The sequence below is a fragment of the Aedes albopictus genome, chromosome 2 (genome assembly GCF_035046485.1).
Source record: "Aedes albopictus strain Foshan chromosome 2, AalbF5, whole genome shotgun sequence".
Classification (NCBI taxonomy): Eukaryota; Metazoa; Arthropoda; class Insecta; order Diptera; family Culicidae; genus Aedes; species Aedes albopictus.
Genome location: NC_085137.1, coordinates 154,283,267 through 154,304,024, shown reverse-complemented (window position 1 = coordinate 154,304,024; position 20,758 = coordinate 154,283,267).

Here is a 20,758-nt window from a genome sequence, read left to right as displayed (position 1 = left end):
AATACAACGTGCCCAGACATCACATGTTCATCGATTTTAGATCGGCGAATGATCGTGCGTATGATACAAGCGATCGAGATCATCTGTGCACGAATACGGATTCCCGGATAAACGGATACGATTGATCAAGGCGACGATGGATCGAGTGATGTGCGTAGTTTGAGTATCAGGGACACTCTCGAGTCCCTTCGAATCTTGCAGAGGGTTACGGCAAGGTGATGGTCTTTCGTGCTTGCTGCTCAACAATGCTTTATAGGGTGTAATGAGGAGAGCGGGGATAAACACGAGTGGAACGACTTTCACGAAGTTCGTTCAGCTGCTTGGTGTCGCTGATGATATTAATATTATAGCTCGAAAATTCGAGACGATGGCGAAAACGTACATCCGACTGAAGAGTGATGCCAGGCGAATCGGATTAGCCAGTCGAAGGCAAAGAAGGTGATGGCAAAGGGCTCCAGGGAGGAATTAACGCGTCCGTCACACGGAATTTCCATCGACGGTGAAGAAATCAAGGCGGTTGAAGAATTCATGTACCTGGACACACTGATGACCACCGACAACGACACCAGCAGAGAAATTCAGAAACGCATTGTGGCAGGAAATCGAGCTTACTTTGGACTCCACAGAACTCTACGCTCGGAAAAAGTTCGCCGTCACACGAAGTTAACTATCTACAAAATGCTGATTAGACCTGCAGTCCTCTATGGGCAGGAAGCATGGACTCTACGTACAGAGGACCTACGCGTTCTTGGAGTTTTCTAACGAAAAGTGTTATCTATGGCGGAGTGAAGATGGAAGACGAGACTTGGAGAAGACGAATGAACCAAGAGCTGCATCAGCTGCTGAGATAACCAACAAACCGCGAAAATCGGGAGGCTACATCATCAGAATGTCGGATAGCAACCCGACTAAAATGGTTCTCGAGAGTCATCCAACCGGTACAAGAAGACGTGGTGCGGTGGAAGGTAAGCAATGTTCCGTGCTACACATCTCTCCAAATTCCATTCGGTTGATCTTTCGGCACCAAAATACATATGAGGGAACCAGGACCACTCAGAACTTAAGAAAAAATATAGAAGAAGCATTCTGTATAACTCTTCCCTACTCGTACACGGCGTCATTCAGAGCTGCTGCTAGGCGCACCAGGTTAACAGCATGTCCTTCGCCAAGAAGTGCCATTGGTTTTGAGTGTGTCGTTGAATCTCCCTTTGAGAAAGCTCCAGACGAGGGCGACCCTCTCAATCCAACACACGGAAGATATATTTCATAAAAGTTTCACCGCTGCACATAAGCAAATTATCGCGACCATAAATTACGCTCCGCTCGTACATGATACGATGTGAATGGAAGATGGCGTATGTGCAAGCACCAGAACCATTACGAACCATTGCACTTGCGACGCGATGGTGTGGTGGTGCCGCAGCGATGACATTTTCAGTCCAGTCAACCAACCAAACCCCTACGTGAGACAATTATGCACGTTTATTGTCTCCCAACACGTGCAAGGTATAAATTCGTACATTTCCTCTACATTAACCACCGAAAACAGGAACCGTTACGGGACCGAAGGAAAGAGCTTTATTGTGCATTTCACCGAGAAGAAAGCAATGAATGTTGACGTTAAATAAATTAATGGATTGAAGCTTTCTGTTCGTATTATAGCCTAGTTTTATAACGTTTAATTAGGATCATCTTCTATTCATAATGAAAATAATGCACATGGCTTACCTACATAAAGCAAACGAATTATAAAATTTCATTGAAAAAACACATCTACACAGTTCAAAATTGTTACCGTGATTTCGGGTGAAATTGATCACTTTTCACAGTTTTTGGCTTCTACCCAAGTAACCACGAAGCCGTATATAAGTGCATCAATTTTGCCGTATATTTATATTTAAAATTGTGTAAATAATGCTGCATTACTTTAAATACCTCATTGAAGCAATATTAAAGTCGAAAAGGGCCCCATTAAAATTAAATTAGTGCCACATATTGCTGCACGTTGACAGCCATTGCTAAAGTGACATAAATGCATGTGCTGTACATTTGCATTTGCACATGCTTAATACGTGCAACACGAAAAACCAAAACAAAAATCTATTTTTAGCACCGTTTCGTTATCGACGGTACTAATGCCCCCACATGAATGTTTTAACCATTTTTTTTGTTGCCAGGTCGGGAGTCGAATCAGAAGTGTTGAAGACCGCTTGATGAGTTCCATTCGCGCTGGTGCTGTGGACCGTTTCTGCTGCTGTGATAACAGCCGATATTTCATTAACTAAAAGAAAACTGTTCTTCTGCCTCAACCATTTCAGTAGAGGGCAAAACGACTATGGCATATGTAATTACAGGAATTCGTAATCACAATCTGATAAATCGCTGATAAATGCATAATGTATTCTATAGAAGATATTTAATCAATATAAGAAAAATAAAACACGTTTCGTACAATGCTCATAATATTATGCTAATTGTGGTTTCCATCATAATTGGCATGCGATAGCAGTCAACAGAAAAGAGAAAAGGTCATCTCTAAAAAGGGTTTTCTGAAGAAAGTCGTCGATCGGTGGTTCAAACGAGGATTAAGTTGGTCGGGAGTCGAACCAGAAGTGTTGAAGACCGCTATAGTTGACCATGAAGTTGTTAACTTTTCTTGATATCATTTGTTTACCATTAGAGTCAAGCTTTTATAATTGTATTGTTAGAGCAACCTTTGCTAGTTTGTACATTGCATTTATACAGTTTTTGCAATGTTGAATTATTGAATTATCGTATATCACCTTTTAATGCACCCTAATGTAAAGAAAAAATATAATGCATCAATACATTGATAATGCCAATCTAAAGGTATATTGCATGAGAAGTGTGGAATTACTGCATTTCGCATTGCAAAGGTTGATATTCAGTCTAATTCGTGCAATGATATAATGCTTGTGGTTACTTGGGAAATCTAAAGAAAACGCCTAAAAGTATACAATTTTCATATTAAGCAAGTCATTACTTTAGCAAAAGTACAATTTTATGCATAAATATGAATATTGTAGAACTTTTGATGACAAAATCGGGTTAAGCGAACACTTGGCAGCTATAAACATTCATTCAAATATTTATTCCATGTGTGATTCAGCTACGGTAACAAAAGTTTGAAAGTGCCGTTGAAATTCACCAAACACGCAGTTTCGGAAAACATTAAATTTAACAGAGAAATATATGACTAATTAGCAGTAAAACATGTAAACTCATCATTTAGTACCTCTTGAGCCAGATGATGGTCATTTTCTACAAATTGTTTTTAGTTCAAGGCTTTATTTTTGACAAATAAAAATTGCCCTCACGTCGATCAATTTCACCCCACTGATCAATCACGGTACATCGAGTTCGCTGTAACAAATTGACCTCCATTGCTTTCAACACAATTCTCCATCGAATTGTAAAATTACCGGTTGTGTGCGGGATGGAGCTTCCTAACTATTTTGCGTGCAAAAAAAAATCTTTTATGTTATATCGAATGAAATAAAATGGAAATTTAAACGTTCTAATATTTACATCAAGTGTAGTTTTCAAAATTTCTTTCTGTGTAGAAGTCTCTTAGGAAAAGTAATAAGGGAACGTCCATAAATTATGTCTCACGAAAAGTGCCGATTTTCAAATTTTGAAACATTCTGCAAATGAAAATATAGCTTGAATACTGATGTTATATGGAAAGAATCTCGATGTACATTCATTTTTTGCCTTTCTCGTGCACCAAGGTGTACCGAAAGGCTATATGTTCACTCCAAAAACGAAAATTTGATAGAGCCTCCGGAGGGGTCAAGTGTTATATACCAATCGACTCAGCTCGACGAATTGAGGTGATGTCTGTGTGTGTGTATGTGTGTGTGTATGTGTGTGTGTATGTATGTGTGTATGTGTACAAAAAAACTCACATCACTTTTTGGCAGTAAACCTCAACCGATTTTAATGACCGACGGTTCATTCGACGCGGAATCTGGTCCCATTGTTTCCTATTGAAAATGGTTCAGATCGGTCCAGCCGTTCCGGAGTTTTGACCATTTAAGTGTTCCGGACCCGTACCCCAGGAAGGGGCCAGATATGAAAACGATACAAACCCAGCCATGCGGCACATCAAACTACGGCATTTTCGATAACTTGATGAATGGAAAGCAGAAAAATAGTCTCAGACCATATCTGAACCGGTAGTGTCCCGGAACCGGTTCTGGGTGTCCCGCCGGAAGTGACCAAACATAAAAGTGAACTAAACCCATGCATGCGACATATCAAACAGCGGCTTTTTCGATAACGTGATGAACACTAAGCAAGAAAACATTCTCAGACCGTATCGGAACCGGTAGTGTTCCGGAACCGGTTGCAAATGTCCCGCCGGAAGTAGCCAAATATAAAAGTTAACCAAACCCATGCATGCGACATATCAAATAGTGGCTTTTTTGATATCCTGACGAACATTAAGCAGAATAATATTCTCAGACCATATCTAAACCGGTAGTGTCCTGGAACCGGTTCTGGGTGTCCCGCCGGAAGTGACCAAATATAAAATTGAACTAAAACCATGTATGCGACATATCAAACCGCAGCTTTTTCGATAACCTGATGAACAGTAAGCAGGAAAGCATTCTCAGACCATATCGGAACCGGTTCCAGATGTTCCGCCGGAGGTGGCAAAGTATAAAAGTTACTCAAACCCATGCAAGCGACATATCAAATAGTGGCTTTTTTGAGATCCTGATGAACAGTAAGCAGGAAAATATTTTCAGAACATCTGAATCGGTTGTGTTCCAGAACCGGTTCTGGGTGTCCCGCCGGAAATGGCAAAATATAAAAGTGAATGAAACCCATGCAAGCGACACATCAAATCGCGGATTTTTAGGAATCTTGATTTGGCAAAAAAAATGTCCGGCCATATTGGGGACAACCGGTAGTGTTCCGAAACCGATTACGGTTACCCCATCGGAAGCGGTCAAATGTAAAGGAGGACCAAACCAAACCATGCGCGGGGTTTGACAGTACATCAAATAGCAGCTTTTTTGATAACTTCTTCTTCTTTATGGCTCGACGTTCGCATTGGAACTTGGCCTGCCTCTCTTAGTGGCCTGCCTACTTAGTGTTCTTTAAAGCACTTTCACAGTAATTATTTGAAGGGTTTTCTTTGCCTGCCATTGCATGAATTTGTATATTGTGAGGCAAGTACAATGATACACTATGCCCAGGAAGTCGAGAAAATGTTCCCGACCGAAACGGGAATCAAACTCACCGTTTCCGGATTGGCGATTCATAGCCTTAATCACTAGGCCAACTGGAGACCCTTTTTGTCTTTCTCGTACACCAAGTGTACTGGAAAGGCTATATGTTCACTCCGAAAATGACTTTTTGATAGAAGGCCCGGAGGGTCAAGTCACATATACCAATTAACTCAGCTCGATAAATTGAGGTGATGTCTGTGTGTGTGTGTGTGTGTATGTATGAGTGTGTACAAAAATAAACTCACGTAATTCTTTGGCAGTAAACCTCAACCGATTTTGATGACCAACAATTCAGTCAACGCGGAATCTGATCCCATTGTATCCTATTGAAAATGGTTGGGATCGTTCCAGCCGTTCCGGAGTTATGTCCATTTAGGTTTTCCAAGCCGGGACCCCAGGAAGGGGAGAGATATGAAAATATTACAAACCCATGCATGCGACCCATCAAATCGCGGCATTTTCGATAACCTGATGAATGGTAAGCAGCAAAATAGTTTCAGACCATATCTGAACCGGTAATATTCCGGAACCGGTTCTTGATGTCCTGCCGAAAGTGGCCAATTATAAAAGTGAAACAAACCTATGCACGCGGCACATCTAAGAGCAGCTTTTTCGATAAACAGGTAAGCAGCAAAATATTTTCAGACCATATCTGAACCGGTAGTGTTCCGGAACCGGTTCCGCATGTCTCGCTGGAAGTGGTCGATTTAAAAAGTGAACCAAATCCAGGTATGCGACACATCAAAAAGCTGCTTTTTCGATAATCAGATGAACGGTAAGCAGGAAAACAGTTTCAGATCATATCTGAACCGGTATTGTTCCGAAACCGGTTCCTGGTGTACCACCGGAAGTGGCCAATTAAAAAAGTGATTCAAACCCATGCATGCGAAGCAACAAATCATCAAAAAATTTCGATAACCAGATAAACGGTTGGCAAGAAAATAGTCTCTGACCAGATTACCGGCAGCGTTACAGAATTAGGATTGGATGCTTCGCTGGAATTACGAAGGTGAACAAAATCGATGCAAGCAATTTATATGCGTAAAAGAACAAAATCTTGACAAAACTATAGGGATCTCGTAAAATCACACCATTTTAGATTCCTGAGGCGTAATTATACAGTAGGATGGGTCAACGTTGTATGGGAAAATTTAAATTTGATCGCATTAATCCCCTTTTGCATCTAAAATACGCACAAATTTGATGCAACTGGTTGAGCCCTCGCGCTCTGTAACATGGTTGAAATTTGAATGGGTTTTATTATGGGAAATTTCACTTGCTTGCACTTTTTTAGTCAAATTTTACATGAATTTATACCCAATGTTAATAAAATGTGCGCAGATTTTTTTTGTCTAATTGTCTTGATAATGATCGGCATTCAGTGCTAGTGCAGGTGGTCAAGCAGTCAAATGAGAGTTTCGATATTTGCCAGCTCTGCCTATATGTACGTTCCGAGATAAACCAGTCCTGGGCTGAAAATCTCGTTAATAAAGATAATAAAAAATATATGTACGTTTATCATAACGTCGGTATATAAGCCAAAGTTTCCAAATTCGATTATGGCTTTGATAAAACTCTTGCTTTTCTGAATAAGGCTGACACAAATTTTGATTTTCTCCTATGTCAATCCCCCTCTTCCCCTAGGAAATTTTTTGTCGGATTTCAACATTTAGTGGAAGAGCACAAATAAATCAAGAAATCAAGAAATTTTAAAACTTTAAGGTGAAATAAGAGACCTCCAGAAAATTTCTTTAAAAATCTAATGAGCTAAGCGATTCATTGTTTGGATATTTTTTTCATCAAACACATACATTACGAGTCAACGAGCACTGTGACAAAAGAAGAAAATGAAATTTGTTTCGTTCTAGAGTATTCTCAGGATTCAGGAACACTTTGGCTTACGTCGACGAAGAAATCTTGATTACATAATCGACGAGAAAGGCGCTATCATCACTAGGTGGATTAATTCGGGTTTTTTTTTAAATAACGCGGTTTTTTTACGACGGTTTTTGAAATAACGCGGGTTTTTTACGCGGTACCATTACCGTCGTAAAAAAAAACTTCAGTGTATTCAATATTGAAAATGACTTACGGTTATTTAAGAGATTTTTTAATACTATTATCTTATTTTTTTAATGTTTTCTACAAAAAGGACCACACATGAAAATATTTGTATTATCAAACAATAGAACAGTTCAGTTTAAACTAGATATCAGTTTGTCGCTATAGTAAACTAAAAAATCGGTTGATTTGAACTAGAATTTGATTGTGTTTACAATTTATTTTTCTGCGTGTAGTATGCTAGCAGTCGCCAACGATGATATAAGACAAGTTCCAGTACTATTGCCATGAATATTTCAGCAATTATATCCAAATCCTCCATTTCAAATTCATTTCACTCCCCCAACTCAAAAATTTTCCAAAGTCCAAGTCCAAAAAGTGTTTTTTTTTCAAAAATTTTTTTTTTTTTTAGATAACACCAGATCTCGACGTTTCATGCACTTTTAAGGCATTTAGCATAAAAAAAAATCGATTTCGAAATTTTCATGTACATGGATATTTCTCGTGTTTCAAAACAGCCAAACTTTGACCGCTTTTGGGAAACACTTAGCGAAGTTCGATTGAGCTGAAATTTTTTATGGGGACTTGTTTTGAGGAGACGAAACTTTTGAGCACTAGCCGTTTTTGAAATTCTAAAAGTCGATTTTCATTGGTACCCTAATGGATATCCAGAGCACTAGAGGTTTTGTATGTCCATAACAGCGATCTACCCCAGTGTGCGACGTCACAAAGACCTGTGCGGTTTCCAAGAAACACAAAAGTTCTACCGGATGCTCAAAGCATCCTGCAACGGCTTCGTGTCGTGAGTCGAAATCTGTACGAATAAAGGCTACGACAGACGAACGACGTGAGGAGATCGAAAAGTGGAAGCCGCACTTGATCGATCTGACCTGGATGGCGTTGAGAATGAAGGTACGGAGGACCAAGGTAATGGATGAAACAACTACTTAAGTGCAGCAGACGATGATACTGATCCGATTCCCACGCTAAGGGAAGTTAAGGATGCCACACGCTATGTCTGAACCAGCAGATTATAAAAAACCCGAATTAATCCACCTAGTGGTGATAGCGCCTTTCTCGTCGATTATGTAATCAAGATTTCTTCGTCGACGTAAGCCAAAGTGTTCCTGAATCCTGAGAATACTCTAGAACGAAACAAATTTCATTTTCTTCTTTTGTCACAGTGCTCGTTGACTCGTAATGTATGTGTTTGATGAAAAAAATATCCAAACAATGAATCGCTTAGCTCATTAGATTTTTAAAGAAATTTTCTGGAGGTCTCTTATTTCACCTTAAAGTTTTAAAATTTCTTGATTTCTTGATTTATTTGTGCTCTTCCACTAAATGTTGAAATCCGACAAAAAATTTCCTAGGGGAAGAGGGGGATTGACATAGGAGAAAATCGAAATTTGTGTCAGCCTTATTCAGAAAAGCAAGAGTTTTATCAAAGCCATAATCGAATTTGGAAACTTTGGCTTATATACCGACGTTATGATAAACGTACATATATTTTTTATTATCTTTATTAACGAGATTTTCAGCCCAGGACTGGTTTATCTCGGAACGTACATATAGGCAGAGCTGGCAAATATCGAAACTCTCATTTGACTGCTTGACCACCTGCACTAGCACTGAATGCCGATCATTATCAAGACAATTAGACAAAAAAAAATCTGCGCACATTTTATTAACATTGGGTATAAATTCATGTAAAATTTGACTAAAAAAGTGCAAGCAAGTGAAATTTCCCATAATAAAACCCATTCAAATTTCAACCATGTTACAGAGCGCGAGGGCTCAACCAGTTGCATCAAATTTGTGCGTATTTTAGATGCAAAAGGGGATTAATGCGATCAAATTTAAATTTTCCCATACAACGTTGACCCATCCTACTGTATAATTACGCCTCAGGAATCTAAAATGGTGTGATTTTACGAGATCCCTATAGTTTTGTCAAGATTTTGTTCTTTTACGCATATAAATTGCTTGCATCGATTTTGTTCACCTTCGTAATTCCAGCGAAGCATCCAATCCTAATTCTGTAACGCTGCCGGTAATCTGGTCAGAGACTATTTTCTTGCCAACCGTTTATCTGGTTATCGAAATTTTTTGATGATTTGTTGCTTCGCATGCATGGGTTTGAATCACTTTTTTAATTGGCCACTTCCGGTGGTACACCAGGAACCGGTTTCGGAACAATACCGGTTCAGATATGATCTGAAACTGTTTTCCTGCTTACCGTTCATCTGATTATCGAAAAAGCAGCTTTTTGATGTGTCGCATACCTGGATTTGGTTCACTTTTTAAATCGACCACTTCCAGCGAGACATGCGGAACCGGTTCCGGAACACTACCGGTTCAGATATGGTCTGAAAATATTTTGCTGCTTACCTGTTTATCGAAAAAGCTGCTCTTAGATGTGCCGCGTGCATAGGTTTGTTTCACTTTTATAATTGGCCACTTTCGGCAGGACATCAAGAACCGGTTCCGGAATATTACCGGTTCAGATATGGTCTGAAACTATTTTGCTGCTTACCATTCATCAGGTTATCGAAAATGCCGCGATTTGATGGGTCGCATGCATGGGTTTGTAATATTTTCATATCTCTCCCCTTCCTGGGGTCCCGGCTTGGAAAACCTAAATGGACATAACTCCGGAACGGCTGGAACGATCCCAACCATTTTCAATAGGATACAATGGGATCAGATTCCGCGTTGACTGAATTGTTGGTCATCAAAATCGGTTGAGGTTTACTGCCAAAGAATTACGTGAGTTTATTTTTGTACACACTCATACATACACACACACACACACAGACATCACCTCAATTTATCGAGCTGAGTTAATTGGTATATGTGACTTGACCCTCCGGGCCTTCTATCAAAAAGTCATTTTCGGAGTGAACATATAGCCTTTCCAGTACACTTGGTGTACGAGAAAGACAAAAAGGGTCTCCAGTTGGCCTAGTGATTAAGGCTATGAATCGCCAATCCGGAAACGGTGAGTTTGATTCCCGTTTCGGTCGGGAACATTTTCTCGACTTCCTGGGCATAGTGTATCATTGTACTTGCCTCACAATATACAAATTCATGCAATGGCAGGCAAAGAAAACCCTTCAAATAATTACTGTGAAAGTGCTTTAAAGAACACTAAGTAGGCAGGCCACTAAGAGAGGCAGGCCAAGTTCCAATGCGAACGTCGAGCCATAAAGAAGAAGAAGTTATCAAAAAAGCTGCTATTTGATGTACTGTCAAACCCCGCGCATGGTTTGGTTTGGTCCTCCTTTACATTTGACCGCTTCCGATGGGGTAACCGTAATCGGTTTCGGAACACTACCGGTTGTCCCCAATATGGCCGGACATTTTTTTGCCAAATCAAGATTCCTAAAAATCCGCGATTTGATGTGTCGCTTGCATGGGTTTCATTCACTTTTATATTTTGCCATTTCCGGCGGGACACCCAGAACCGGTTCTGGAACACAACCGATTCAGATGTTCTGAAAATATTTTCCTGCTTACTGTTCATCAGGATCTCAAAAAAGCCACTATTTGATATGTCGCTTGCATGGGTTTGAGTAACTTTTATACTTTGCCACCTCCGGCGGAACATCTGGAACCGGTTCCGATATGGTCTGAGAATGCTTTCCTGCTTACTGTTCATCAGGTTATCGAAAAAGCTGCGGTTTGATATGTCGCATACATGGTTTTAGTTCAATTTTATATTTGGTCACTTCCGGCGGGACACCCAGAACCGGTTCCAGGACACTACCGGTTTAGATATGGTCTGAGAATATTATTCTGCTTAATGTTCGTCAGGATATCAAAAAAGCCACTATTTGATATGTCGCATGCATGGGTTTGGTTAACTTTTATATTTGGCTACTTCCGGCGGGACATTTGCAACTGGTTCCGGAACACTACCGGTTCCGATACGGTCTGAGAATGTTTTCTTGCTTAGTGTTCATCACGTTATCGATAAAGCCGCTGTTTGATATGTCGCATGCATGGGTTTAGTTCACTTTTATGTTTGGTCACTTCCGGCGGGACACCCAGAACCGGTTCCGGGACACTACCGGTTCAGATATGGTCTGAGACTATTTTTCTGCTTTCCATTCATCAAGTTATCGAAAATGCCGTAGTTTGATGTGCCGCATGGCTGGGTTTGTATCGTTTTCATATCTGGCCCCTTCCTGGGGTACGGGTCCGGAACACCTAAATGGTCAAAACTCCGGAACGGCTGGACCGATCTGAACCATTTTCAATAGGAAACAATGGGACCAGATTCCGCGTCGAATGAACCGTCGGTCATTAAAATCGGTTGAGGTTTACTGCCAAAAAGTGATGTGAGTTTTTTTGTACACATACACACATACATACACACACACATACACACACACATACACACACACAGACATCACCTCAATTCGTCGAGCTGAGTCGATTGGTATATAACACTTGACCCCTCCGGAGGCTCTATCAAATTTTCGTTTTTGGAGTGAACATATCTAGACCAACATGTGAAAAGGGCGGATATCCAAAATGTTAGAATCGAGAAAAACGCTTGCAAAGTTTCACAATCTAAAACTAATTCGTATTTAACACTTTGTGCGTGTGCACTCAATCTTTTTCGTTATTTTAGAAGAAAACACTATCCTCCTGGTGATTTTATGCCAAAAAGTACAAACAAGCGTTTTTCCTTGAAGAAAATGAATAAAATGAAAATTACGCCCAAATAAAAACTCATTGGTCATTACGCCCGACATGCTACGCTGCTTGGTCGGCAGCACTGGAATTACGCCTGGTCAATATTACCTAGAATCGATCGCTTTTGTTGTTACGCCCGAAGAAATTTTGTATCGAAATTAGTGGGATGGAAAAGATTGTGAACCTAATCCACTGCAATAAATTGATTTTGAAGCTTTCTTAACTAAAAGTAATTAATTGAAGTTTATCTGACATTGGACAATGGAGGAGGAAGAAAATTTTCTCTTGGCGTTGCCTACGATGAGTGGTAAAAAAACAATGAGTAAAATGCAATGGAAACCAGATTTCGATTGAAATCTATACTCTAGCTCTTATCTATGAGCAACAACTCTTTACAGCAAAAGAGGGAGTTGTCCCTGCCATTGTCCATAATGCGCGTTGAAAAAAAAAATATTGCTACAGTACCGATGGAAAAGCGCAGCAAGCATATTATGTTCCCAACAAGCCCGTGCACAAGGGAGGGGTTTTGGGGGTTAAACTCCTCCCATTGCCGATACTCTATACACAAGGCCTCCTCCACCCTTGTGGGTAAAACCCCTCCCTTGTCGCCTTTTCTGTGCACGGGCGTGGTTCCCAATATCACCTTTTGCTGAATCTACCTCTGTAACCTATGCCGGTCAATAGATTTGAGACCATTCGCTAACATTTTTATCACTGAAGCTTTACCAGCTGCATATCATCCAAATATATCATGAAAATATATCCTGAATAGACATTAAAGCCATTTTATCGCCACTTATTGCAGTCAGTCAGCGACTTCATTGAATTTTACGATGAAAAACGCACGATTTGATCTTGGGCGTAACAACCATCCGTGCGCAACAAGAGCAATAAGTGCACGGCGGATTTCCACTCAGACATTTTGATGGGCGCCGAAGCACGACGTAATGACGAAGGCTTTTCAATAACGGTGTAAGTAGTTTGAGGCGACTTTATTCAAAAGTGGGAGTACAAGATTTGTGTAAATTTGATAAATATGAATTGCGAGATGCTGTTCTCGACTGTTTATTCAACAGTGTTAACCATTTTGTGCATTTTTGTGCTTTTTTTCAAAGGCGCAAATCATTGGCGGAACAACCAAATGAAGCGATCAAAATCAGATGTGGAAATCCGCCTTTATTTAAATTATTGTTTTCCAGAAGTGGAAACTTATTTTTGAGCTAACGTCAGGAAAAATCATATGTTTATGAGTCGTTTCATCAAATTGTGCTGAAAAGTGATTTGTTTACATTTTGGCTCTTCCGCCCTTTTCAAATGTTGGTCTAGATATAGCCTTTCGGTACACCTTGGTGCACGAGAAAGGCAAAACGTCGTAAAAAAGTAAAAAAAAAAATCAAGTTACGTTGAATGTAATCCTGACCATTTTGCGCGTGTTTTTTTAAATAACGCGGTTTTTTTACGACGTTTTTTGAAATAACGCGGTTTTTTTACGCGGTACCGCGTAAAAAAACCGCGTAAGAAAAAACTTCAGTGTATAATATTTTATTAGGGTTGTTCAGTTATTTTTAACTAGGGTGGTTCTTCGAGATGGAAATTAAGAACAAAAAAAACTTCTAGTAAATATACTAGTCATATTTATGTATAGTTTGAAATCATGATCCTTTATTGTCATGTAACACTTTGTTACAAATTTCTGCAAATTTCTGCTTCTCCTGTCGCTCTTTGTTTTTCTTGAATTCTTTTATCAGTAACAGATACATTATTACTGGTTCCGTATTTCATGAATTCCAAGAGTATCCCTACCTGTTCTTCATTCATGACGAAAAAGCTTTCCACCGTCTTTATTACGGAGCTTCTGCGAGTTTAAGAAATGTATGGAAAAACAACCAGTTTGAAAGACGCACAAAAATCTGAATTTTCAACTCGAACGTGAAATCTGTGCTGGTATACGCCAGTGAAACCTGGTGTGTATCAGTGGAGAAGACTCAACGTTTGCAGGTCTTCATCAACAGATGCTTGTGGTATATAATTCGTGAATGGTGGCCTCATAATTGGAGCTCCATCGTCGATGTCATCAAAAGCCGATAGCGACAGAAATTCTGGAGCGAAAGTGGAGGTGGGTCGGCCACACTATACGCAGGGGCGGAAACGAAATCTGCAAACAAGCGTTAGACTGGAACCCAGCAGAATATCGCAGCAAAGGCAGACAAACAAAGGCAAAAACGGGATCGAGCAACTCGACAGAAATTTGATCTGGGGCACAGGTCAAAGTGATGGCTGGCAGTTGCCTAGGATTCCCAATTCTGCGTATTGCACCGTGGGTGCTTAGGACTGAAAGTAAGTAAGGGGCTGTTCATAAACCACGTAGACCAAAATTTGATCAACTCAGAAAATATTTTGTTTTACCAAAACAAATTTGATAGATTTAAGCATTTTATATTAGGCTGATACAAATTTTATTTTGACTTTTTGTCTAAACCACACCCCCCCCCCCACCTAATCTATCAAATTCTATTTTGTAAAACGTAATATTTTGCAGGAGTTGTTAATTTTGAAGTTAATTGACCAATTTATTCTTTGATTACTTAAAAAAATACTCCCATGCTTAATAGATTGCAATTAAAAAAGCCCAAAATCGCATATTTTACTCTATAAATTGAGGTATAGCTCAAAACTGTGACGTGCTGGAGCAAATCTGAGCCCAGAGTCGGATTCAGCGGCCCAAAATTCGTCAGAGACTCATAAGTTTGCTTTTGAGATAGACCAATAATTTTTGTTTCGCTGCGTACTTACTCTTTCAGCGGTAATAAGGTAAATGATAATATTGTCTATCCGGTTGGAATCAAGACCGACATTCAATCAAAAATTGCCATTTTCTTGATCCACAAGTGTCGCAATTGTTTCGCATCTAGTGCGCTGTGTTGCTCACAGCAACGGGAAGGATGCGCACTACTTTTGACATGATTAAATAAACGTCGCAAGTTGGGTCGCGTCGCGATTTGATTGTGCGAAGTCCGGTTTGATGGCGGCCCGACAATACATAATTAAATATTGTTTTACAACAAATTATCATACGCCAAACGCAAGTACGCACAGCATCACGAGTATTCAGAAGAGCCACGGTGAAGCACTTGTAGGTAATGCAGAGAGTAGTGACCTGAAGTCAATCATGATGGTGGCTCCACAGAGGAAATCAAGGACAATCAGTGTTTACGTGGTGTATGTAAATAATTAGTAAAAACATCGTTATCGAGTGAAACTACGTCAGCAAATAAGTACTTCATACCATTATTATATGCCTTAGAAAGCCTAGGAAATTTCCATTATGAAAAGTTCCTGAACCGACTGGGAATCGAACCCGTCAGCTTCAGCATGATCATGCTAAATACCCCCACCCAATATTCTTTCTGATTTTCCGAAGTTTTTGGCATTCTACAAAAATATTTCGTTTTCCATTGTGGCAGCCATCTTGGGATTATAACAAACATGTCATTAAAGTCAATATGTTTTTCTTAGTGTGACTGTTATGCGGTTACAATTTACACTAAGACAAAATGACTAGGTATTTATTTCACAATTCCTAGAACCTGCTTCAAAATGTTATTCAAGTAGTCGATAGTGTTTATTTACGTTTTTTTGTAGCTCCGAGCTTGTTGATCTCGGAACTAATGACTTCACGTGGAGCAGTTATACTATGAAGTCACTACATTCAATGAAATTCAGATTTACATTTAGGTGCAATTTATGTTAGAAATGGGATTAATTTCGACAACTAATACCAAGATACTGGAAAAGTAAAATATAAATAAATCAAATCGTGTCTGTTCCTCGGATACATACGCACCGAATGTAATTGTTTTAAAACGGATCATCTCAATTGTTCTTTGTTTTTTGTATCTCCAACTCCAGCCATTTATGGTACAAACTCACAAAATCGCCTTTTTCTTACACCTGCTCGATGAAATATTCATCGAAACAACGACGAATGAGAATACATACACTTCCGGCACAAACTCCCATCCATTATCCCTGCCGTCCGTCGTGACCTGGAAAGTGGGACGGGGAAGGAGAGCTCCGTGTTCCTCGAACATCATGCATACCTACATGAACCAATTTATCACAAACCTGTCAAAGTGCTGACTGGTGGCACTAATGATAGTTATAAATCTCGATTGATGGTTCCGAGCAAAAGAGCACGAATTGCACTTTCTACGTACGCGGGGTTGTATGTTTGTGCGCGGGCCCTGCTCCTGCATACAATAAGTCATGTCAAGTACCTTTACCCTCTTCGGAAGCAGTGGTTTACAACATTTTTTTAGGGAGCGGTCTTATACAGTAGATAGACAAAATGATCGGGATTGGCCAAATTTTCACTTTCCAGAAACTGTTCAAATAGCTAGCTAACTGTAACGTTTCGTAAAGTGCATCAAAAATTCTTAAAATGTTTGCAGTAGGTGGATCAACTAGTTGTCTATAGACTGTTTCAGAAATTATAAATACACTAACGATTGACTGCCATTTCAATTTAAGCACAATATCCAAGAAAGTTTATTCTAGCTTTTATAGTAAACATTCCAACGAAGCAAATGAAATAAACTTTGTTGATGTTTCTTGTAAAACTTAACCCTCTAATACCCAAATTTTTGATTTTGATCTAAATATCATTTTTCGTCGATTTAAACATGTTTTGGAAGATGATTCTTTTTAATTCTCGATTTCGTGAATTTCAGTTTTTGATTTTTCTAATTTTTATTTTTGAACATCGCCACACTTTTATATTTTTCCTGGAAGCCTATTTGGGATACGGATTTTTTGGGATGAAAACATTTTGAGATTTTATGATTATTGTTGAAATATTTTTATTTTAAATTTTTTTCATGTAAAATTTTATTTTCCGTGTAATTTTAAAGAAAATAATTTTAGAGTGTATTCGATCCCCTTAAACTATTAAACAAGGATAGAATGGTTTGGGAAAAATTTAAAATATGTTAATTGTAGCGATTCAATATAAAATAAACAATGATTTCTAAAAGGTGACCAAAACATCAATTTTTCAATGATTTTTGAAAAATGTAAATACGCTTTAAAATACACCAAAAACCATTTTGAGATATACAAAACAGTCCTAAATATCAGCCAAAAATATAAAAATTTTGATTTCCCTCGAAACAAAAATTACAAAAATGCTCAAACTATACCCCGTCTAAAGGCGGGATTGGGTATTAGAGGGTTAAGAAATTGGGCTCTAAATACTAGATGATTAAAATATGAAATTGCGCCAAATGTAGCATAATAGAATAGAAAAAATCTTACAAATAAAATATTCAATTTCACACAATGAAACTTACTGCTTCGATAAGAAAAGATACATATTTCTCGATTGGTTAAAGTACAGGGGGTGGCCAAAATGTTTGGGATAGGGAACTTTTTTTTCTCTCACAAAAAAGTTCAACATGCTGAAACTTTTCATAGAGTGCATCAATAATTCTCAAATTTTGACTATTTGTCAACCTATTATATGTGCATCATTGGGCGCGATTGGTTAATCTTTCGCGAAGTTAGAACCGCTGCCGTAAAACATTAGGGGGATTCACTTAACAACGTAAACCGCTTATTGAAGTTTATTCTGATTAAACGTCGCGATCACCATGGCATTCTTTGATTATATCATTCGCAAAATCATGAAACATTTTAAATAAGCAGAATATCATGGCTTACGCAGCAATTTAATCTGTTTAGTGAGTCCCCCTATTATTTTTTAGACAACTAATTTTTGAACTCTCATATCGCCGAAACCAGTAAACCGAATCGTATGAAATTTTGAACGTTTATTATATATTGATATTTGATGCAACATTATGAAATGTAATATTTTCTTACGACGAATAAAGTTATACCGATTTAACATTTTCACCTATATAGAGAAAAATAAGTCAAATTAACAATACCACACAAAAATTACTAAATGTGTTTTTCCTTCAATCCAATAGGCTCTAAATAGAGATATCATGAAGAACAGAAATAGAATATCTTTGAATATCAAAACTAAAATTTAATGACATTGATGTAAAAAACATACATATTTTTCGAAAAAGATCCAAAAAGTGTCAATACATGATAACTTTTTTAAAAGCTTAAAAAGTACATATGTTTTAATAACTTGTGAAGCATTAATATATTGTTGATAAACGTACAAAATTTCATTCAATTCGGTTCACTGGTTTCTGAGATACGAATGTTCAAAAATAAGCTGTCTGAAAAATAGTGTTTTACGTAAGCGGTTCAAACTTCACGAAATATTAACCAATCGAGCTCAAATTTGTAACAATGATGCACATATAATAGGTTGACAAGCAGTCAAAATTTGAAAATTTTTCATGCACTCTATGAAAAGTTACAGGATGTTGAACTTTTTTGTGAGAGAAAAAAAAGTTCCCTATCCCAAACATTTTGACCACCCCCTGTAATTATCACTGAAACATTTTATCAAGAACCATCATTACGAGTTTTCTCATTGCATACATTTTAGATTCAAATTTCTCAATAACACTAGGAGCAACAAACGTTAATCAAATGAATGCCGTAATTACTACTTTCTGCATTAGTGTTTATGGCATGAAAAGCTATGCCACCTGAAACATCGAATGAGATGAAAAAATAAATTAGTTCAAATTAAATGTGTTTAGAAAAGCTTACAAACCGTCTGATAGTTCTTATGTTCCATAGAAAACCTTAAAAAATAAGAAACTTGATGTCAGGAAAAATGTTACGTAAATTTCCATATATATGTTTCCCAATTTTTAATGAATGCATTTTTGAACAACTTGTTAAAAAAAATAGATAAAATTTGGTATTTTTTTTATACATGATGTTAAAATGATTGAAAAACTCCTTTGTTCAAATACTAATTTGAAGAATGAGATTAATTGTTAGAGAACTCGACTGTTCTTTAAAATATCATGACAATTGAAAGGAAATACAAAAACGTGGATCACAATATGATGTATTCTGAAAGAAGTTGGTAGAAATCATCAATACAGTTCGTTTTATTTAATAAACAAAGTGTATTTATAATTTCTGAAACAGTCTATAATAATAATTCAAATCTGGGCATAATTATCTGAAAGCCATTATACTATGGACATCGAATGCATTGAAATTTTGAACAATTATGCCCTACATAAGTTTTGAAAAACGTTTCAATTGAAACTGAGAACAAAATCATTTAAAAGTCTGTTAGTCATAGCTTCAGTTGTATGTTTAAAATTGATACCAATGATTCCGGCCAGGTACTAGAGGACTTCCCATTTGAGAAACATTGTCCTGAAGCAACAAGAAAATATTCCCGCTGATTGCGGGAAAAAGTTTCGAACCCAGGTGTGGCCGTGGTTGTCTGGAGGCGTTCCCCCGCCTCGTGACCTCACGAACATACACCTTCTGAACAAGCGAACCGCGAGCACCTACATAATATGTACGCGAGGATCTAACGACGAGCGCCAAAAGTCATCAGCATAGACAACGCGAGGTGAGTCGAGTCATGTGAGGAGGGCCAGAAGTAGCACGTCGATGTTTCTCTAGTTGATGCGCTTCCCGAGCGCTTCAAAAGTGTATAAATAGTTAAAAGTTGAAGTGAAAAAGTTTCCCGCTGACGGATGGATGGATGAATGGCGAAAGGGTGGCTTTTAATTGGAATGAGCTGGGAATTTTCATTTTCTGCTCACAGACTGGCTGGAACCTTGTAGAGGTGTACGAATGTTTGAAACCGTGATAAATGAAAGAGAACTCTGCAAGGTTGTAAGTTGAAATACCTGATGAGAGGGTAGCTAACTTGTCTCGAGAATCGATTTGTTTAAATGCAGAAGTTGAAGATGGGTCGAGTAATTTGCGTAATGAATTTGAACCAAGAGAATCATGTGTTTGTAGTAGTAGAATTTCAACAAATATGTAAAACCATGTCAAGTTGGCCTTTCCATTTTATGAACACCATAATATGGTCGGTATCAAGTCAGGCCTGACAATGACTGGCATTGTCGACAAAGGTCACGAATTAACGGCTTCCATCGATGGATGAGATTTCAACCGATCCGCAAACATCGGAATGCACCAAGTCCATCGGATTTTCTGTCCACGATACCGTCCGCTGTTGCACCAAGCCATTTCCGTCCACAGCCTCCTCCTCCTAGAGCATAGTAAAGGTTTCGTCCCCTTAGAGAATTACCAGTCTAATCACCGTTTTGTACATGATACATTTGGCGCGAGGCTGAATCTTTTTCGACCGTTTTGAAGCACATGGTATGCCCGAATTCCACTGATGATGTGCCGTCGTATTTCACGACAAACATTGTTGTCTACCGTTAACAAGTACTCTAGCTAGATGAAGTCCTCAACCATCTCGAAAGTGTCCCTCCGTCTATAGTAACACTGCTGCCTAGGCATGCCAGCATGAGCTTCGTTTTTTAACGCCTTCACCAGCAGTCCAACCTTTGCTGCTTCACGTTTCAGGCGGGTGTACACTAGTGCTACCACCGATCCAAATGCTCTAACAATATTATCCATGTCGTTTGTAAAACAAACAAATTGACAGGATTTTATGGAAATCGTGCCTCGGTGGTTGAGCACGATTCGTCGCATAACACTTTCCAGGGCAATGTTGAACAGCAAGCATGAGAGTCCATCACCGTGTCGTAGTCCCCGACAAGTTTAAAACGAACTAGACAGATCACCCGAAGCCC